General features: G+C 33.4%; 1 protein-coding gene across 1 annotated transcript in view; it reads left to right on the top strand.

Moving 5' to 3' along the window:
• The first annotated feature begins 1,215 nt into the window (after positions 1–1,215).
• The window catches only part of Gbs-76A (Glycogen binding subunit 76A), a 130,892-nt gene continuing 108,034 nt past the window's right edge, over positions 1,216–24,073 (top strand). Inside the window, exon 1 of the mRNA XM_085959906.1 lies at positions 1,216–1,445. The gene's annotated coding sequence lies outside the window, so the exon portion shown is untranslated. The remainder of the gene's footprint in view (positions 1,446–24,073) is intronic.

Here is a 24,073-nt window from a genome sequence, read left to right as displayed (position 1 = left end):
GAAAATATAAAAGAGAAAATACTTTTAATAACAAATAATTACATTATAAATAAACTCAGATTGAACGAAGTTTGATTTATACCCATGTGTAAGTTGCCGATTCATTTTATTTTTTCACATAAATTAATAAAAATGAGAAAGATTGGAAAAAAACAATGCTTCGCACTATTAACAAAGTAATTCCACCATGATCTCGTACGTTTTACGGCAGTTTCATATTTGGCTAACTAATTAGATATATGAAGCGGAAAGGTAATAAGTACACTTACTATTTTATATCTCGCTAACCCATTCATTAAGTCTTTACTATCAGAAACAGCAATCTCATATTAAATTCACATTATTATTTATATTACAATACTATTTACTCCATTAAATTTATGTATTTCCAAGATTGAACGTATACAATATTAACAATAAATGTCTTAAATTACTATTTAAGACATTTATTGTACTAGATTATACTAGATTTATTTTTGACCGATTTTATCAATGTTATAAATATAAAATTTTTATATTAACAATGGAAAAAAATGCCAATCCCGGGATTGTCAAATTGTAATCTCGAAATCCCGGGATCAGAATTTTGGCTCGGGATTGGATTCCCTAGTCGAGACCTCGTGAATGAAAATCATGGCCCAGCTGTTTGTCTGGCAACTTTTTCCACGATTTAGCTCCAAACCTCTTACGTTAGTGGAAAAAAGTGTGTCATTCTTGATTTGGTCCGTCTATCTAGTTGGATATCTTCAATGGCGGGTTTAGGGACGACGAGGCCCGAGGAACTGGCTGATTTTGAGGCCCCGCTTGATAAATAAATAAAAGCCTAGTAAAAATATAAAATGTATCTCTTTCCTAGAATCACATTATACGTCTAAAAATAATTTCTTTTATTATTTTTTATATGTACTAACTACTATGTTTTATTGTGGAATTTTCACATTTTCTTCTTGACTTATCTTCTATCCAGTTCAATCCATTATTTACTATGGTCTATTAGTCACATTGATAACGTCAAACTAAAAATACGTGCGCGAATCCCGTGTTGAGCTATTTGCGGCTCCGGTGGGTCGTTGCAGTGCGCGATGCGTCGTCGCTTTAAATTTTGATTCCGACGTCAGCGTCCGAGCGAGACCGACGCCCGGCGTCTCTCCTCGCACACTCTCTCCCTCTCCCTCTCGACGGCCTTATTCGACCTTGTTCTGTCCTTGCCACCCCAGTAGATCTCTGTCTGTTGTGCAGGACGGATGCGGTCCACGTTACGGCGCTAGCATCGCAGATTCGCTCTAAATTCGCGACCAATTTAATAATAAACAAAAACAAACGCGCTCGATCTTTTTAATATCACTGTGAAACAACGAAATATTAGTGCGTTCGTTACATATTGTCATTATTATCTTTGGATTTGTACGAGTTTCAACAGAACGTCAGACGACCGCGAAAGTGAGGTTAGTTTTTATTGTAAAGGTTGACTTTTTAATTTATTATTTATTTATCGTACGTTCACGCCCACAGTCAAACTATTAGTATGATTGAGGCATACAAATTTAAAGTTTTACTGACAGATTTAATTTAAATTTATTAAAAGGTTGCACAATTATTTTAGAAACAATATTTTTTCCAAAAATACCAATTTGTTTTTATTAATCCTGCACATAGACGCTACATTATTAAACCTTGATACTTTGAATTATTTAAAAAGTAATATGCTACCATTAAAAAAACATTGACATTATTAAACATATTATTATTGTTACACTTTGAACTAATGTTGATAGTATAATCATAATAATAAAACTAATACACAGTCATGGGTAACTATTTCCTTAAGTTATTTATTTTTAAATAAATAATGGATTGAGATACATTAATAAAAATAGTATAATGTAAAAAAACATCAGTTATTTGTCGTCACAATAAACCTTTTAAGAATTTAGCAGCAATGGATAATCTGTGCATTAATTTTAATTATTTCGTGTTCAGAATTTTCTTTAATGAAACGAAAGTGAATTTCTGCTACCAAGCAAACTGTTTCGATGTTATCTGTTGTGTATTATTTTTTTCTTATCTAACCTGTCAAAAACACGCGTAGTACATGACCCTTGTTCATAGTATGTTAATTCAGCATAACATTATATCAGACGCTAATTTTAATCATGATTTTTTAAGATTCCAGAGTATTCTTTACTTCAGGTTGTATATTATTATTTAATTACATATTTACAACACTAAAATTGTGAATGGTATTTTTATCAATATACCTATTTGAAGTACCTATCTAGTAATTTATTTATAATCACTTAAATAAAACTTGACGGATGATTTACTTGAAAATAATATTACTTAGAAATTCGTAATATTGCTTGACAACTAAACTATTTAGGTGATTTTTAAAAAAATATTGCTACAGAGATCAATTTAACCTCGGATGACATTACTTGAGGTCAAACGATGGCGGTCTAGAATCAGCTGTTTTAAAAATTTACGCACAACTCTTTTTGATTTTATATCAGGGATTCACTGTCACTTCGACTTGATTAATTGTTTTTTCAACAAGTTTGAGAAAATTCATGTTTATTTTACTTTTTGCTTGATTTTGTTTTGATATATTCACCGTTTTGATTTCCATTTCGTTTCTAAAAATATTTATTTAGTTTTAATCTTCAATGCCCAATGTTTTTTTTAACATGAATACAATAACATACTCTTACGAGTTGGGAACCTGTTTTCAAAGAACATTTACAGTTTTTTTTTATTATTTTTACGAAATAGTTACATTAAAACTTGAAATTAATAATTCATTATATTCTACGACAATTTAAAAAAAAATGCATAAGTAGTTGAATTATAATGATAATACCTGATAATTATCTTATATCCCGTTGTTTGTTTTCCCAAGGCGCAGAAATATCCTGCCATTAGTAATGCCAATTGGGAGGGCAATACCTATGTTTAATCAAAATGCTTCGGATATTTATATATTCCACTTACGTGACGTTGAATTCGGGTGGACGTTGTTTTATAAGTTTTCAAGATCGCAGTGGCGAGGCGTGGAGGTAGGCTGCTACTTTTCGACATAAATAGTTAATACTAAATTTTGTCACTCATACTTATTTGTTTTAATTGAACTAAGAATAAAATTTTCAGAAGGTGTTAGTTATTTTTTCAGTCATTCTTACAAGTTTTCGTTGAATTAAGAATGCATATTATAGGTAATAGATGGTGTTGGTTAGTTTTTAAAAATTCAGTAAGCCCTGCCTATAGTAAACCATAATCGATAAAAACATTCTTCTATCTTTAAAATATCTAAAATGATGTATAGTTTAATTGCATAATTTTAGATATTTTATAGATAGACGAATATTTTTGACTGTCATCTACCATGGCTTGGATTAGGCAGGATTTAATTGAATTTTAAAAACTAATAAACACTATCTACACATCGTAGTTTTAGTTAAATGAAAACAAATACATTTGACTAACAAACTTTAGTGTGCATTATTTATGTAGGATCTTAACAGCCTACCTCCACCCTTCACCACTGCTATCAACCTAGTTCACTCTGAGTGCTTCCACGTACTTCTATTTTTATTATTGTACTATTTACTGACATTACCATGTACTTTTATTTGAAAATTGTTAACACTTTTTTATGTATGTCGTGAACGCTTTGGATTTATAATTTGTCATGTTCATTGTATGTAAAATAAATAAATTTAATTTTATAGTAATTAGTATATCTAGCCATGTCCTTATACGATAACCGTTTCATTATATTATTTGTACATTAGTTGGTAGTTTAATAGTTTTTTTTCTAAAACTTCGCTCTAAAAGCCATAGCATTATTTACAAAATGTAGACATTTCCATAGATTTTAAATAATTTACAATATAAGCTAAATACTTAAATACTTAAAATGTAAAATTTTAATATGTAAATATCTTGATTTCATTTTAATTATAAACATACCTCAATGCTATCAAGTATTTGTTTCCGTATTTTTTATTACAAATAATTATCTGTTGTATCTTGTTATATTTTTAATAAAAGTAAAAATCCGGTTTATGTAATATTTGTATACAATTTTGCAACTACATATTATAATTTATTATACAAACCTTATCTAAAACATCCAGGAGTTTTCTTCATGCTTTCTAGTATTATTAATATGTTATTAATATAATAAAAACATGAATGAACAAAATATCACAAAAACTCAACATGTCAAGGAATCAATTATAAAATATTAATGATTTTTAATACATCTAAATGAATCACGAAACAGTCATCAAATTAAAATGCATCCTTGTTTGACTATGCCTTTTTCCAACGTATAGGTACGTGACGTAAATGCCATTCTTGTTACTTTTTTTGACATTTGTGTCCCTGATATCTATATCACATCAAGAGTATCAGGTGTGTGTGTTAAATGAAAAATAACATCCGACCATCATTCAACACTGTTATCCAAGCTATCTGGATAACAGGCACCGCTAGCTCAGGGTACTGGGTTTCCACACTATCTCTCTGATGAATTCCAATCCTGTTACGGAAAGGGCCATCGAAATCAATTGGTATTCGATGGATAATGTTTACCATACCGCTGCAGCGGTTAATTGCGAGCACTGAAAACTTGACTCTATTGGACGCCAAAGCCTTTTCTATGAAAGAAAAGAACATAAAAGAACATAATATTACGGGATACAATTAAATTAAATGAAACACCGTGATAATTTTAACCTCACTGTATTTAAATAAAATGCAATTAAAAGTCAATGGTACATAAATGGCGACATGACGCCATAGAAAAATCACCACCGTTCACAAACGACGAGGTTATAATACATAAATATTTACGTTATACAAAAGACACAATATCAGCGTCTGCAAACTAAAATTTTAACACAATAAGTTCTCAGCAACTAACTTAAACTTAAACCAAAATATCCACATGTGAGTGAGGTTATAATTAAAACAAAAACTTAAAATTAATTAATAATAAAAATGAAATGTATTTACAGCCGCATAGCGATTCCGCTATGCGGGATATGCTCCTCCCACGTCCACTCGTGTCAAGGGTCAACCAGAAAGGACGGAAATCCAAACAAAATTCGATCGCCTGACATCGATCCCCCCACCACTCAAACAACCCGGAAGCTTGAAGTGCCAATCGCAGGATTTTTGTGTTGCCCGCGAGAGAAAAACCTCTCCACTAATTACAATGGTTAATTAGCCCGTTGGTGACGTCTGCAACGTCACATGTGTTCAACAGACTCAAGAAATCGAGACTTGTTCATCAATTTTTTGATATCTCTACAATTCTTGAAAAAATAATTATTAAAGAATTGAAGAATGAAGAAGCCGGTATTGAAAAGGTTAAAATTCACGGGAAAATCCGTCTGATTTTTTTAGTTTATCCTCCAATCTTTTTCAGTCATTCCAGACATTCCATTTAGGCAAGGTTTAATTGAATTTTAAAAACTAATAAATACTATCTACACTTTGTAGTCTTAGTTAAATGAAAGTAAATACGTTTGACTGACAAAGTTTAGTGTGCACTATTTATGCCGGATCTTAATAACCTACATCCACCCTTCACCACTGATGTCGACAGTATACGTATGTATGTCAGTTTAGTACTATATTTAGAATACCAAATGAAAGGGAATTAGGTATATATTATTTAGTATTCGGTTATAGGTTACGTGAGGGTGCATTTGGTGTTTCATTAATTTTTAAGACAGGGTTGATTTACCCGGCGTACCTCTATGTAGGTACCTACATTGTTTTCCGACAAGACAATTTCCTTTTTCGTAATAGGAAATAAATTGTGTTGTTTTAAAACCTAGTTATGTGACATCGATCGGCTTTCTTTGTACACAATATATTACATTATCAAAGATATGAGACGTTGCCAGAATATTCGCTTATTATATTATACACAATTTTATTGTTAGCGGTTTAATGATCTATATAAATGTATTCTTTACGCTCGTTGTTATGGGTTATATTTTAACATGACTGGTTGGCATACAAATCAAATAAATATATGTAAAAGTGTTAACATCTACCTACATATAAGGAAACTAGTTTTGGTTATTTATACAATTAAATAATATCATTTCTATCACTATGCCAGATTTAAACAAAACAATAAATAAACACATTAACACACACATCCGTTATAAATACTCGTGAACTCTCTGCATAAATTAATAAAAAAAATATTTTTGCAGACGAAATTATCTATAATTTATTGGTGTAGGCGTAGTGCAATACAATGATTAATTAATTATAAATAGCTGGTCTGTCAGATGCATTATGTTTATTACTAACTTTATAATTATTATAAAATAGCGACAGGTTGTGACTTAATCCGTATTAAATAAAAAGTACACAGATATTCTGCATTCAAATTACGTTCAAACTAATTGATAATATTACTGACGACTTAACAACTTAATTTTATTACCCTGCCACATCCATTTGGATTCTAAGTTTATTGTAGTGGCTGCCATCATCGGTGCCACAGTAACCTAAGTTGCCCAAGTATTTGAACCCAGTCACCAATTCGACAGACAGACCAGCAACCCGCAGAGGAGTGTCGCCGACGATGCAAGCAGCACTGCACATACATTTGGTCTTCGCCGCGTTCAAATGAAGACCTACACCCAGGAAGACCCCCACATCCTGAAGCGGGCCTCCAGGCTAGGATCTTTGGCGCCCCCCCTACTTATCGCTAAGGATAAAGGCAGTGTGACGCTCCACAGTAGCGTTTTCCAAATGGTGTACTAAATTAATTAAGGTGTATATTTTTAGTGTTTTTTTATATTTTAATACATCCATTTGAAATATGGAATTGTAGTATCGATACACAAATAAAAATTGTATCGTACAAACACACAATTTGAAATAATAATATAATTGAAGGAAAACAGCGCCGCAGGCGACTTTTTTTACTATTAGAGAGAATTTGTGAAGTGTAGGTATTTATGTCACTTATCTGGTCGATTCGCCACGCCGGGCCCTTCCTGAGCCCGGGCCCCCAGGCTAGAGCCCTGCCAGCCCTCTCTTTGTGGGGGCCATGACTTCGTGTAAACGTAAATAAAATTATTGTTTCAAAACTCAATTCTTGATTTCATGGTGGATTCGCTGCCAAGTTCTTTGACCTTATATTTGTCACCAGACGATGTCCATGTGGTCGAGAACTATAGGAGGCAGACCGCATCCTATAGGAATGCCCGAGAATGTGCTCCGAAAGGGAAGCGTTTGTTGCTGCTAAAAAAATGCGGACGCGAAGATCTCTTCACATAATATGTGAAGAGATCTTCACATATCCGTATTGTTTTAGTACCTACTATATTATTATTAAACTGGCGCTAGGGGCCGTTCAGGTCCATGGCCGACTGCACAACGTTTCTCCAGGAATCTCTGTCCAGCGCTCTCTCTTCCCAGTTGACTATCCCCAGCCTTTCCGCATCCCTTTGAATGTTGTCCGCCCATCTCCGTCGAGGGCGGCCAAGAGGTCGAGTGCCAGCTGGTGTGCCTTTGTAAATCCTATAGAGAGTTCTAGATCTTTCAGATCGTACAACGTGGCCCGCCCATCTGAGCCTTCTTGACCTCAGAATATTAGTGATTCTAGGTTGGTATCGGTCGAAGAGCTCAGCATTTGTGCGGATGCGCCACCGGTGGTTCTCATTGACGGGTCCAAGTATTCTCCGGAGGATTCTGTTTTCAAACACTTGGAGCGCCTTTTCTTGTTTTTCTGTTATACCCCACGTTTCACATCCATACATGACGATTGGCTTGATGACCACGTTATACACCCGGAATTTCGTTTTGATGGACAGCATTTTGGACCTGAACAGACGACTCAGCGCGAAGTACGCTGCATTTCCACTTCTCAGTCGGTCAGAGAGCTCTAGGGACATTTCATTTTTAGAGGTAATGTTGGAGCCCAAGTACTTGAAGAGAGAGGTTCTCTCGAACGAGGAGTTTCTTATTCCAATGTTTCCAGAGGGTTCAATGCCTCTTGTCATTTTCAAATACTTGATCTTTCCCACATTTACTCGTAGGTTCAACCTTTTCGCTGTGTCCTCCAGAGGAGTGAAAATATCTCTGACTTCTTCTTCAGATTCTCCGAGCACCACCAAATCATCTGCGTAGCCCAATATTTTATGGGACCCATTCAGGGTAACTCCACCTTCTGCTTTCAGAGTTTCTCTAACGGCTAATTAATTATAATATTTAATTAATATATAATATATATAATATATAATTAATATTTAATTTTTTTCGCTCACCGTGCTCCTCTCTCCCATGAGGATTTTTCATTAGAAAGTCTCTAAACTCAGTCAAAGCAAACTCAAGTACGTGGTGACCTCAGTCTTGCGTATCTGTTTCTGAGACATTCCCAGGAGTAAAAAACTGCTGACGCTTGTTGCGGTTGGCTTGGAAGCAACGCTCGAAATGGAAGATTTTACCAACCGGAACGCTTGATAATTTCCCGAAACTACATATTTACGTAGTAGTTGTATGTATTGTATGGAAATACACCTGCCAAGATCAGATGGTCAAACGGAGTACCTTTCTTTAAACATGTGGCATGCAAGTTTAGGGCATAACGTTGTCGGCGCCCGTAGACGATTTTTTTAAACTATGATTCCGACAAATTTCGTATGAACTTTAAAACATATATAGAAAGTAATTTAATTTTATTAATTCACGAATGCATTATTTAATTTTTCCACGAGACGGAGCGATAATTGCTGGGATTTCACGAACAGGAGCTGCGCTCCGGTGCGTTCCGGTCCATTTCGAGCGCTGCTTGGAAGGGGTCTATGTTTATGTTGTTTCAAAAACTTTGCAGATGAAAAATGTTTTGAATCACAATACTTAACTGTCACTGTTTTTTCACAACAGATTTTCGCAAAGCGAGTTGGTTACCTGGTATAACATAGCAAGTGTTTTAAAAAAACTGCTGCTGGATAACACTGCCTATTTTTCCAGAGCAAGAAAGTCGAGTAGATATACAGTATTAGAAACATATTCCATAACCGATGCTATATTATAATGTAGATGCAAACCAAACACCAAAGTGGCAAGAATAAACAGTGACTTATAGGTACTCATTCTGATGTTTACAGACATTTGTTTACCCCAACAGGTTGTAGTATTTGCATCTCTACGTTGGTAGCATTGTTTGTTTATTAAATAAAATGGCTGTCTGCTATTGACATCTTGCTATGTTTACTTACCTACATACATAATTATATCTGATATTTTAAGTGATGTTACATTTAAATACTTAGTGATGGTTCATTATTTATAAATCTACTTATATGCTTGAAACACAAAATCAATGTACATGTTTTACTGCAGTGTGGCTCTGATAAATAATCGCAAGAGAGCAAAACGCGTAAACCTGTTATAAAATGAATGAATCTAATTGCAGTTAGTTTAATTATTGGCCTTAGTAATTTTTTTTTCAGATGCTTGTTCATTTATGAAGCGCTCACTTTCAAAAGCGGCTTAAACGGTTTTATGCAATTTTGAGATAAATTGAAATAACTTAATATGTTATTTCAATTTATCTATATTTTACTAGGTACCGTTTTAGCCGATTTTGAAACTAAGGTAGATTTTTAATAATCAATATCGACGTATTTAGCCGAGTTTCGAAGATAAAACTCATACCATACTATGATAGACAAGGAAATACCTAACAGGTGTGGGGTAACATTTAACCGATCTTGAGTGTGGAAGAATATGGGATAAACTTAAACACGTGTCAAGAATTCTGTCAACTGCTCTCGGTTTATGCACTAACGCTCATTCAATATTGGTGTATTTGAAGGTTGCAACAATAATAAATGCATTTTACATAAAGACATTCAAAACTTTGCGTCAAAATATAGTCTATCGGAATTATATTTATTAATCTGTTATATGTTTAGAACTCAATATGCATGTAGAAATGTTATAAGTGCCTTTGGCGATATCCGTTAAACGGTCCAATTTACCACAGCGTTAAGTATATTTGACTAAGAAAATATAATAAAAATTGAGTTAATTCGAAAAAAATGTTTTCGAAAACGTATTCGAAAGTGCTTACCTATTCTTTTCAACCCATGTATTTATTAATTCTTCATAACTCCACATAACCGTATATATAGGTATATATTTTATTATTATATACCTAGGACATACAGTCTCAAGACTAGGCACTATGCGATAAATTTTATTTTTATCAGTCTGTGAAATAATAATACATTTCAAAATGATAACACTATCAAAATATGCGATAATTTTATTAACATTTTGTGTATATTTTCATCTAATTGGGCTAAATCCAGTTGGATTTTTATCTATTACTGATAGGTCACCTGTCTACAGTTCGTTAAATTACTTTAAGCGCGGTCTACACCCACATAACATTTCCCACGTCTCACCACGGAGTTGTGCAACAAGCTATTATTGTACTTTCACGAAACTAAAGCGATGCAATCAGGGAACACAGAATTAATGAGAACTAAAATACCTAACGGGTGTGGTGTAACAGGGAACCGATCTCGAGTGTGGAAGATTATGGGATAAGGTTAAACACGTGTCAAGAATAAGATTATCATGCGTTCTGCCAACTGCTTACGGTTTATGCACTGACGCTCATTCAATATTGCTGTATTTGAAGGTTGCAACACACACTATTGCACGTCTATAACGTATATTTCATTTTCGTAGGACACTCACACACTCAAAAACCTGTTTCAAATGTAGTGTATTAGGGTATAGCCTATCTGCATTCTATTTGTTAATCTGTTCTGTGGACGCAATACTTAAATAATGCTACATACTAGATCACTGTTGAATTATTCTGTTTTGAGTTTGGTTTAGTTGTACCCAAATATCATCCCACCATCTGCGCGTTTAGTGGTCTTATATGATAGAGTGATAGCCCTTTAGCTATCAGTAAATTCTCATATATTTAATGCATACACAATTTCTAAACGTTTATAAAGCATTCGGTGGCATTCATTGGTCGGCGTTTTAATATTACATGGTTTGCAGCCAATGAGGTATCCACTGATTAATATGGAGTGCTTTATGATGCAGGTTTGTCCAATTTAATAGTGGCCAATGCACGATTTTCGATTATAAGGGCGTCTTCATGAGCACTAAGCCTCACTGGGCCGACGAATTGTCTGATTTTGAAGTACGATAAAATATTAACAAACGAATTTAAATTTTTCAAATAAATACACAGAATTAGGAAAAAAATATTATATTTAACTCGTATGTTGTTACTCTGTAACTTTTAAATAAATTCAATGAAACTGGCATTGAAAGCCAGACCGAGACACAACGAAACAGTGAGAAAGTGAAATAGGAATAGTGAAAAAAGTACTACAATAAGTTGTTTTGTCTCTTGGAAGGTGAGAGGGTTAGCCGGGAAACATTATGTATTGCAATATCGAATGAAAATACTAATACCGGTATTTTCACAAAGGGGTTTTTAAACCCGGCAGATCTTCAGATCTTTACGTAGATACCTACATACACAAATATTTGAGAGTAGGTTTCGTGGAAATGCTCTTACCACCAGTCTTGTGTACCCAGGGCTCGAAATAGACTGGAGCGCACCGGAGCGCCGTCCCGGTTCGTGAACTCGGTAGAATTATCGCTCCGTCTCGTGGAAAAAAATAATTTGACCGTTTGAGCTAGATAGACTAAACAACAAAAATCTAACACACTTATTTTTATAAAGTACACATAAAATTTGATACTCGTAGCTATGTAAATATCTTCAGAAAATTGTCGAGCGCTCCGGTTTGTAAAGTTTTCCATTTCGAGCACTGGTTTACCTATGTATTGTATTTTTAAAGATTTTTATTGTACTTCTTTGTTTGAGATACGAGTGGGTGAAAATAAATAGGTTGGTAATGAAATAAGAAGGTACGTTTTCGCATACAATTTTAAACTAAAAATGAAAGGGGTACGCATGTTAAGTCTACTTTAAGGCTCAGACACACGACACTGCAGTTATCGCGCGTGGACGCAGGTCTTACTCGATCCGATTACAATCTCCAATTGGATAACAAAAATACAATTGGAGATTCTAATTGACTGTTCTTGGATTCAAGTAACCCTCCTTTCACATTATACGGTTTTGACCGTACGGAAAAAAATCGAACAGTAAAAATCCGAATTCACGCTTTTTTCTCATTATACGGTTTATGCACGGTTTTTTTCCTACACTAGCTCAGTTTGTGGTTGAGTGTTGTGTTTTTCTTCTTCTTATTGTGCCATCCCCTAGCGGAGGTCGGCCTCCATCAAGGCGATCTTATCTTTGTCGTCTTCTATCCGGAACAGTTCAGTGGAGCTGCACTCGTACCAATCACGGAGGTTATTAAGCCATGAAATGCGGCGCCGTCCTCTGCTACGCTTCCCATTGATCTTGTCTTGAATGACAAGTTGGGGAATGCTGTATTTTTGTCCTCTCATAATGTGGCCGAGGTACTGTAATTTCCTGGTTTTGATACTACGTAGAACTTCTTGGTCCTTCCACATTCGAGTCAGTTGTGTTGTTACTGTTAGTATGATTTAAAGCCGTCTAATATGAAAGCGTGCATTAGGTCACGTACACCACTGAGTCATCGGTCACCGTCTGGCCGCCGTCTATACAGTGTAAATAGACGGCTGCTATACGGCGTCGTTTCGGTTTTTAACGGCGTGTAGTGTAAAAAGGGCCATGCTCTTCTTCGCGCCACTAAAAGAATGTCGCCGTTCGATTTTTTGCCGTACGGTCAAAACCGTATAATGTGAAAGGAGCGTAATAGCTGCATCAACGCACGATAACTTTACTGCAGTATCGTGTGTTTGAGTCCTTAGGGCGGCACTGTGTGTGTGCGCCTGGCAAGAGTATTAGGTGACAAGAGGTGATCTTTATAATGGAGATGTGGAAGATGTCAAGTTGAGCTGTTGCCGAGGTCCTGGAGGCGTGACGAAGAGTCATGGTACGCTGGCTGCCGTGACTGACATTATTATCTATTCCTTGTTTGCTAAACATGGATCACATTTACATAGCGTCTGTAAATAGTAGGTATTTACGGAGACTGCCTGTTGGGCAGATGTGAACAATTTGTGTTAAAAAAGGTAATAATATTCTTCTTGGACAGTGTTTTTCGTGGAGAGTGAACAAACAAGAGCAATCCCCTGTAATGATTGTCATAATAACTAAAGCAACTTTTTTGAGTTACTCCGCTCCAGTTCCGCCCCGGGTAAAAAGTTTTAATTATGCATTATATGTATAGGTATGTTAAAAAAAATAAAAAATAAGTAGTTTTAAAATAAGGTTTATTATTCGTCATTTTCATTATTAATTAATTCTATTAAACAAAATTTATGAACGCAAATCGTCTTTAATTATCTGCCTCTTCTCACTTGGAATTAATTTTAGGACGAAAATTGAATAATGACAAAAAAATATTAGGAGTAGTGGAGCACTACAAATCTTCGGTGCTCCGGCTCTGGGTAAAACCCCATTGCTCCACTGCTCCGTGCTCCTGCTCCGAGCTCCGCTCCAACACTTGCATAATATTGATACCAAAGACCAAGAGTTTGAAGCCAGCTGTGGTTTACGACTTAATAAAAATCAGGCGCAAGAAATAGGTACAATGTCCACCTGAATGTTCTCAAATATTACCAAATATTGAATGCCCGCTTCGTTTACGTGACTTATTACTCTTTAATCCATATTAGAACACTGGCGTAATTATTTAAAATATCCTATTATTTAACACGTATTTAAATTTATTCATATTCACGTATTCTAATGCGTAAGGCGCTAGCTTTTTATCTGGGAGCTTTGTGTTTGATTGCCGGTGAGGTCACAATTAGGGAATTCAATCCCGAGCCAAAATTCTGATCCCGGGATTTCGGAATTACAATTTGACAATCCCGGGATTGGCATTTTTTTCCGTTGTTAATATAAAAAAATTATATTCACAAATAACATTGATAAAATCGGTCAAAAATATATCTAGTACTTATAATTTATACTATTTAAGACATTTATTGTTAATATTGTATACGTTCAGTCTTGGAAATACATAAGTTTAATGGAGTAAATAATATTGTAATATAAACAATAATGTAAATTTAATATGGGATTGCTGTTTCTGATAGTAAAGACTTAATGAATGGGTTAGCGAAATTTAAAATAGTAAAGCAAATCATAGTGTACTTATGGCCTTTCCGCTTCATAAATCTAATTAGTCAGCCAAATATGAAACTGCCGTAAAACGTATGATGAGATCATGGTGTAATTACTTTGTTAATAGTGCTAAGCATTGTTTTTTTTCCAATCTTTCTCATTTTTATTAATTTATGTGAAAAAATAAAATGAATCGGCAACTTACACATGGGTATAAATTAAACTTCATTCAAACTCAGTTTATTTATAATGTAGTTATTTGTTATTAAAAGTATTTTTTCTGTTCTATTTTCGTTTTTATTTTATTTTCCATAAAAATTGATAAAAAATAAATCCCAAATGTTTCGGGATTATGTTTATCAATCCCGGGATTCATAGGTATCGAAAATTGCTCGGGATCTCGGGATTGGAATCCCTAGTCCCAAGTATTTGGGCCTTATGTCCTGTTGTAGTGTTGACAAAAGAAATGGAATATATTTCTCCACACACGAGAATCAAACCTTCTTTCAACCTCACCAAAAAGGCACTTCCAATTATTTTTGTGTTCCCCGATTGATGTCTTTATGTCTGAAAGAGATAGAATATATTCGCTGCGAAAGAAATAAACATGAACGGTGGGCTTTCTAGAATATATCTCCTAAGATGTCTGCTTTTCTTTAGCCACACGGCCAGAAGGAGAAATATTCATTTGGAAAGGCTTATCGCCATAGGAAATATTGAGGGTTGATGCAGAAGAGGGAGGTCTAACCATATGAACATTCCATCCATTTGTAGATAGCGAAGTTCTGGGATCGCTAGAGAGATATTATGTCTATAGCCATTTTAAATAAGTTAAGATCCCCAACAGAGAGGGACACCAAAACGAAAATTGCGACATCTCTTGCTTATCTTAAAATATTAGTTAATATTTACATAATAACAATTGGAACAGAAGATTTTTGCATTTTTAACCTTCAAATAAATTGAGTTAATGGTTGTCCGTCTTTCAACTGGCAACTTCCCAAACTGTTCTGGAGCTTATATTATGTGTTTAAAGAGTCTTACAAAACTATTAGGCAAGTATAATAATAATTATAATATTCTCGACCACGTAGCTAAGTGCTCAACAAAAACAACATGGCATGCATACCCGCAGGCCCGCATTTACAATTAATACGGCGCCCTGGACACATATTAAGGGACCAAACAATCATTAATTCTAATATTTCAAACGATTGGTATTAGGGGTATTGAACACATCGATATTGGTTAATAATATTCGTATTTTTCATTCGTGACTACTATATTTGATTTTTGGTTTGTTACTGTCGTGGTGTTCCTCCTTATATCCTCATAGTTTAGGGTTCGTTGCGGAGGTAGTTCTGAAGAGATACAGTATGTTTTACAGTATACAATTGTCATTGTATACAATGGTGTAAAACTGCATTGCAACGTGCCCAAATCGTCGAAGAATGAAACACGATGACAACCCATAAACCAATTGTGGAAGTCTCAAGCAACATAGAAGAAAGCTTTCTCTCGGCAATTAATTTCTTTTCCAGATTCCCGGGCCCTTTTAACCCTATATTAATTCATATAGGTATAAGTAAGTAAATGTTTTTAAGGTAAATATATCTATTGAGGCCATTGATGCCAACCGTACTATAATTATAGTACAATACTATAATACTATTATTACTAAATTTTACGAAAAATATACCAAAATACTTTAATTTTAAAGGATTCAAGACGAAAAATGTTCCTGTACTATATATTTTTCAGAAATACTATAATATGGCAACACTGATTGAGGCGGTAAATTGTTACAATAAGTTTACCGTCTGAACTGTCAAAAAGTCCTATGTTTTAATAGCACCTGTCTTGGCTGTGTTAACTTTTAGAGCGAGATTGACAGTTTAGACGGCTAACTTATTGTAACAATTATAACACTTACCTCAATTTATAAATATGATAAACTACCCTCGATAGCCGCCTTGTGTATAGAATAGATGCGGGAAAATACGAAGCTTGCAATTTGAGACATTTTTTTTTTAACAAAATTTACATTTTAAAGTATTTAAATTAATGAGTAATATTTAAATACATTAAAACATTTTTTTTTATTTCAAGTTAAAGATACACTTACAATTAAAAAAAAACACTACTTTCATTCTTTCTATCAATAACTATATAGGTAGGTACAAAATAATTTGTCTGTAATAATATAACTTAATAAAAAATATATATCCCAAAAGCTTTGCATGAAGATGTTCCATTTTCAGTTACCATATTTCAAACGTAGGCAAGTATTTATATATTATATCAGCGCTCGAAATGGACCGGAACGCACCGGAGCGGTGCTTCTGTTCATGAAATCTCCTAGTTCATCGCTCCGTCTCGTGGAAAAATTAAATATTGCGTTCATGTTCGTAAATTATGAAAAAGTAATAAAATAAATTTACGTTATGTACCTATACTTTTATACTTTTTTTTTTAAATTTTGTACGAAACTTGTCGGAACTTAGTAAAAACATAATATTTATGATGTGACGTAAGCCTTGATATTCATCTGAGACGACTACAATATAATGCTTTAATAACTCATGTAGTGCAAACACCGCGACTTGTGCGTTTGGAGTCGTTGGCCATTATGCCTGGTCCACACCGAAAACAAGTCGCGCGACAACTCGTTAAATTTTACGATAAGCATGATAATTATCGTAAAATTTCTTAAGCAATTATGATAATTATCGTAAAATTTAACGAGTTGTCGCGCGACTTGTTGCCGGTGTGGCCGCACTTTTAGATATAATTAACGTGTTATTTAAATGTGGTAATTAAAAGGTTTGCAGTGATTGTTTGCCACAATTTTAAAGACATTTACTCAACTTAACCGTCTGAACTTAGCGGGTATGTTCTTATATTTCTATATAATACGCAGAAATATTAAATAAATATGTAAATATTTTCGGAAAATTATCGAGCGCTCCGGTTCGTAAAACCTTCCATTTCGAACGCTGTATTATATATATTATGTACATGTCACGACTGTACGTAAATCGTTAGGGCAGTGTATATTTTTGAATGCCAAGGTTATTTTTGTTGTCCTCAACATTGAAATGCCGGATATCTAATAAAAGATCAACGTCTCCCTTTAGACTGCCGGCACAATTAAATTAATTTAACGACGATTTAAAGCTGGGAATACATGATTCTTTTATTTAAATTACGAAATGGTAACCTCAATACGACATCATATTATTATGTAGATAACTTAGCTTTTGACATTGTTGGGAAATTGAATTTTTATCTGCATATAATTGGACTCAACTAGTTCTCCTCTCAATATTCTTGAGACTAGGTATTCGGTTATCTTGTAAAAAATGACAAAATGAAACTAACAACTAGATTCTTAAAATATCTTAAATTATTAGTAGTTATATAAAGTGAAAATAATCATGATAAATAATCCTAAATTTATATAGGTAGTCATTCATATATGATGAATATCTCACAAAATTTAAGACAAAAACAATAATTAGGTGCAAATTTTTTTTGAAAATAGAATCGGTCTAATCTCACCCCATTTCGCGGTACACAATATGTAGGTACTTAGTAAAGTTATGCATTATAAAATAGTTCGTGATACTGATCATACTGCGGGGGTTGACTATTTTTTACACATCGACTCAAAACAAATTCTTACTGTCAAATTATTAACTACAAAACAGTGTAGGTATTTATTGATCGATACAGTATTTATGTTATATTATTTATTGGTGAACAGAAAAATATTTAAACAAAACACTTTTTACATAATATTTCACTGAAAATAATGGTCCGGGACCACATAATTAATGGGAACTGAAATACCTAACGGGTGTGAGTAACAGGCAACTGTTCTCGAGTGTAGAAGAATATGGGATAACTTAAATTCGTGTCAATACGTCATTCTAAGTTTATAATTCGTTCTGACAACTTACTGCTCTCGGTTTTTGCACTGACGCTCATTCAATATTGGTGTATTAACACGTCTATGCTGTTGCATGTCTATAATGTGTGTTTCATTTTCGTAGGACACTCACACACTCAAAACCCTGCTTCAAAATGTAGTGTATTGGGGTATAGCCTATCGTAAATCAATTTATTAATATGTTCTGTGGTGAATACCTTTGGTAGACATAGATAGACAGAGTATGTGTCGTGTGTTGGTACTAAGTTGTTTTGCGCTGCGTTACAGACAGATAAATCAAAACAAATATATTATAACTTAATTCACATGTGCTCAATACGACAGTTTTGTAAATTAACACGATTTTTTTATTTAGTTGATAGCGGTATTTTATAAACTTAGCGGAGCAGGCGAAATTTTTCAGTTTTTCCCATTCGCGCCATGTGATATGACATGAATTATTATTTTCATACTGTCGCGATGTCATACCGGTTTGCGAACCGGTTGAATGACACCACTGTCTCTAGGGAATAAAAATACAACGAGATAATAAATTATATTATTAATTGTGAATAATAATGTCTAAATACGTTTTCACGTGGGATTGGACGTATACTACCCACTACATATTAATACTAAACAGCTATAATTATAAATTTTATTTACAGCTATTGATCGTTGAATTTAATAATCTCTATCTATTTATTTTAATTACCGATTCTTAAATTTAATTATATTTCTGTTGTAATTATAAAAAAAATAAGCTGTGTCCTTTGAATTGTTGTTTTTAAAAGTTCAAAATAAAAAAACCGGCGCCTTTGAAATATGAGAACATTTAAAAATGATAAATATATTTATTATTATTGACATGCAGTATGTTTGACATTTTCTTCAATATATTGAAACATAATACCTATTACTTACCATTTAAATTTAAAAAAATATATATTTCTTGCATTTTTATTGAACTTGTGTATGGTGCAAATATAAACTAGGCAATCGCATGCACCTTTTTTCACTTTAAATTTCGCGTAAGTATGACTTATGTTAAATAAAAAATATATTTAAGGCGAATCCTCTATCTGCCACAGTCACGTAGCGGGAAATTACGAATTTTGAGACAAATTTAATTTGAACCTTTTTAGGTATGCTTCCAATAATGCAAGTCGATTATTTGATACAAATAAAAAGGATTTCAAGTTATACACATTTATATTTTTACATTCATTTTTTTTTTAAATAAGTAACTATAAAAAATCTTAAAAGTATGAATTACTCAAAAATATTAGACAAGAAAACTTAATAAACTAAATTTTAATAATAAATATAATCATAAAATAATATGTAATAATAAGATGGGGTAATTTAATAAATTTAAATTCACATTTTATAACATTTTTTTAAAAATCATAGTTTATCTTTGACTTAAAATAAAAAAAATATTTTTCTTTTTATTGTTTTCAGATACATATTCATTAATTAATACAGTTTAAATTGTAAACTATCAAAAATTGTCTCAAATTGCAAGTTTAGTATTTTCCGCTAGGTGCCTCTGGTAGGTAGAGGCGCATTAAGCTTCTTTCTTGGTTGCATGCACAGATTATAAATACATAAAATGACAACACAAGTTTATTTGCAAAGAAATATAACAAAGCAACTTTCGCCGAACAAATTGAATTATCTATTTGTTACCTTCGTACTGTAGTAAAGAAGACCTAGTAAAGAAGAGTTTGATTATTTAAAATTAGCTCTCCTTAGATACGATTTTTTGCAACTACTTCGATTTCAGGCAGGTAGAGGACTAGACCCTTTGCTAGAATAACACAAACACGCATTCCATTAAAAAATATAACTTTCCTAGGCATTTTTTCGTGAAGAAAGAGCAAATCGCGCTCTCGGGTCTAGGACGATTCGGCGCCGGGACAACTTGGCGCCACGCAATTGAATGAAATTCGAAAATAAATAGACGTTCGTGAATTATAGGTACTTTAAAAATATTATTTAATATTTATATTTAAATTATTATAATATTATTTAGTACTTGGTGAGAATTTAAATATGCACATGTGAATTATGATTTAATTGTGCATAATATGTTCAAGTTCCAATGAGAGGAGAGTTCTTTTATTTTTATATAAAGTCTCAGGTAATCCGCAATAAAAAATAAAAAAAAACATTATGTTAAGAGCAAAGTTAATTAAAATTACTAAGTAGTAGATAGAAACTGGTCAAAACTCCTCGTCTACTTTCTCTATAAAATCGTAACGAACGATCGTAACGAAATATTTATTTCATTCGACGGTGCGGCGCCCAGTTGTCCCATTCCCGCGCTCTCGGCCAACAAGAAAAATATTGTATAATTTATTATCATATAAATTTCAAATGTGTAAAATTATTTAGTACCGAAATAAATGTTTTTTTCGAAAATTGAAATGACGGTTGTCACTTAATCACAATATTATCAATGCTTATCTCTCAATTCGAGATTGTATCCAGTTTCCGGCCATGCAACGTAAAGTACCACAATATAAGCTCTAGTATCGCACTATGATTACACTATAGAAACGATAATAAACTTAGTGATATAAAACACACACAAAAACAAATACTGTAAAAAATGATTCTGCAAATCTTTGTACTGAATCATACATTCTTTTGTTACAATAAAAATCCATGAAGCTTGCCAACATCATTTAGGCAGGTACTTCAAAAGAAATACCAACTCCCACTGAATAAAGGCGGCTTCTTTTTTTAAAATTATTTATCTATTTTTTAATGAAACTTCTAAAATTATTATGGACGAGTGAATGGCTATATTGGGTATGTTCCAGCAAACGTTGAAAATCAATGGTCGGCTTATATCAAAGATGCGAGAAACCCTTGTATATGAAAATGAGGTAAAGAGGCTCGTGTAATTTTCATTCTAACTTTGACATCACAGAATGCTTTTATGTTATTTTTACATATAAAAATGTTACTTACGTCAAACTGGATTTTGGTACAGGGATTTTTATAAGAAAATCTTCTTCTTGTGCCATCAGAAGCTGGCAACTGTCAGGGTGATCTTTGCTCTATCATCTGCCAGTAGGAACGGTTCAGTGAAGCTGCACACAATACATGCCAATAATTATTCCAGAGGTTTTAAGCCACAAAATGCTACGTATTTAGTACTTTGCTATGTTTACCGTTGATCTTTACTTGGATAGCGAGTTGGGGAATGTAGTAAGAAGTGTGCTCTCCCATAATGTGACTGAAGTATTGTAGTTTTATAGTAAGTTAAGTTAAGTAAGTTTTATAATAAGTACTATGCATACTTATCGGTTCACCGGAAACACAAAAGACTAAATCTGAAGTAGGTTGAGCATCTTTGACGCATACGCATCCACTTTAATTGAGTGTGTTACCGGTAGTCCCAGAAGTACCCGACCTGACGTATAGATAGCAGTTGTTGTTTAAAAATAGTGACCATGATAGAAAGTACCAATCTTATAAAGCCTAAGTTTTAAGTTTGACGACGCTACGTTATTCAGTAATTATTTGTCAGCCATCAAGAGTGAACGCTCTCAGTGAATTTGTAAACATGGAAAAATTGGTCATATTTATGTGATACAATATTTTCATTTGAAAGGCTTTAGTCCAACCAATATCAAAGTTATTGCAGCGTATGAGTGATGAAATCAAGAAAAAACAACCGCATTTGGCGAAAAAGATAGTTTCGTTTCATCAGGACAATTCATCAGTTCACACATTCGTTATCACGATGGCCAAAATCAATGAGTTAAAGTTCGAATTACTTCCTCATGCACCCAATTCGCCAGATTTATCCCCCTCGGATTATTTTATGTTTCCAAACTTGAAAAAATGGCTCGGTGGTAAAAGATTTGCCAACAATGAAGAGGTGGAGTCGGCGGTTGATGGCTATTTTGAGGAGCTCAACGATCCTCACTATAAACAGGGTATCACAGCTATTGAACATCGCTGGAAAAAGTCTATCGATCTAAAAGGAGACTACGTGGAGAAATAAAAAAAATCTCAAATTTTTTGTGTTTTCTTTGTTAGGTCGGGTACTTTTGGGACCACCCTCGTATTAGATATATTCAAACCAAAAATTTGAAAAATGTCTGAAAAATGTGCATCATTTGATGGATCTAATAAAATGGTAGTAATTGTTTAGTGTATTTAGGTAAAGGAACAATCTGGTATACTACTTTCTACACAATATCAAACGCACGCACAGCTCTAGAGATGGGCGCGCTACCAATTATTCGATTGCTTAATTCGCAAACCGGCTAACTTCATTTGAGCAAATTGTTCAGGAAGGAGAAAAAAACTTTTTATGTAAGTAGTTTAAACTATCAAGCTGAATTTAACAATTCCAAAAATATACGTTGAAAAAAAATACAAATAACCTACACTACGAATTAATACACTATTTTAGCTTCCCTTTTTATATATAAAAAAATATATAAAGAGCAAAGTTATTCTATTTACGATATTGGAAATTTGGCACCTACAGTTGGCTGTTTTGTGTGAATAATGATAACGCATTTATTTATAGATTTAGCAGTTTGAAATTTTGTGTGAGCATAGAAAACATACTTTATAACAAAACGCCACAAAAATCTCATTTTTGGTCAAAAGTGCAGTTGGCTGGTTTGCAGATTAAGCAGTCGAATTGTATTCCATTGAAGACTATACCAATACTCTTACTCAATTTACTCACTCAATAATTGTAACAGTGCAATCTCATTGTGCGCACTGTTAATTACGCACACTCAAGGGAGTTACTATTAAGAAATTGCAATATTCAGTTCGTTGCACCGGGTAATGTTTTCCGAGTAGTTATTCAATTATATTGGTTTCTACATCTCATGGCCAGCCAGTTGAGTTTGAATTGGTGAATGCATTGTGAAATTCGGTCGGATCAATTGACAAAGTTAAGCGTGAACTGTTTGTGAACTATGTCAAACGATCACCAGTTATATCTGTCAATTTGATTTTGGTTAGGTGAGTCGTCTGCCCAATGCCAAGTCTACTTGTCAATTATTAAAATATGAAACGTACAACTACTTGCAAACCTTGCAAGAGTTACTAGACGTTTCATTCGCGAAATTTCGCCTAAATTCCTGGAAATTTTAAATTGACGTGCGGATCGTCTGGCGTATTTTAGACTTAAGACTTAGCGTACTTCAATGAAACGGCAAATAATTTTCAACAGTATGTGCGACGAAATTTCTCACCAGTCGCCAATCGGAGACAGATAGTTGAGGTGTCCACACGTCGATATGTTTTGTCATGGCGTCGGATAAAAATATTCTATCGTGTAAAGATGACTAAAAAACTTTACGTATGTACTTAAAAAAGAAAACAAGTCAATGAATATACTATTATTATTAGTAATATAATAAACATAACATTAAATGGACGCATGTTGAATTTTTATGACAAATTATATTTCGTTCGGCACGCGTCATTTGCACAATCTGCGCATCGCCAACCACGATCTTTTTAGACCATGCTTCAACTGAAGTATAGCCTTAAGTATATTATTATTAATTTAATTGAATAAAATGCAAAATTTTTATAAGTAGTACTTTTTCCAGTTTTAATAAATAAATGTGGACCGGTTCCGTCCGCGTCAGAGGGACATTTTTTAAACTAAATAATCTTTATTCATTTTCATTTATTTTATTTCAAATTGGATATTATTATTTAACAATACCTAAATCATTAAGGACACTAAACCAAATATTCTAAATTATTAACATAAAACAAAATATGAAGCAATAAGCACTTATAATACCACATTTCAATGTATCACCAAACAAATATTTATGATTAATCAATATTTAATAACATAATACATTTGATTAGAAACAATTCGTTTATAAAATTTATAATAAAAATAAACAATATTACCACTTGATGAACAA

This window comes from Rhyacophila brunnea, unplaced genomic scaffold (assembly GCF_057557595.1).
Source record: "Rhyacophila brunnea isolate RB1 unplaced genomic scaffold, BYU_Rbru_1.0 scaffold_9, whole genome shotgun sequence".
Taxonomy (NCBI): Eukaryota; Metazoa; Arthropoda; class Insecta; order Trichoptera; family Rhyacophilidae; genus Rhyacophila; species Rhyacophila brunnea.
Note: the sequence above shows the minus strand (reverse complement) of the source record. Positions and strands in the feature narration are given on the sequence as shown.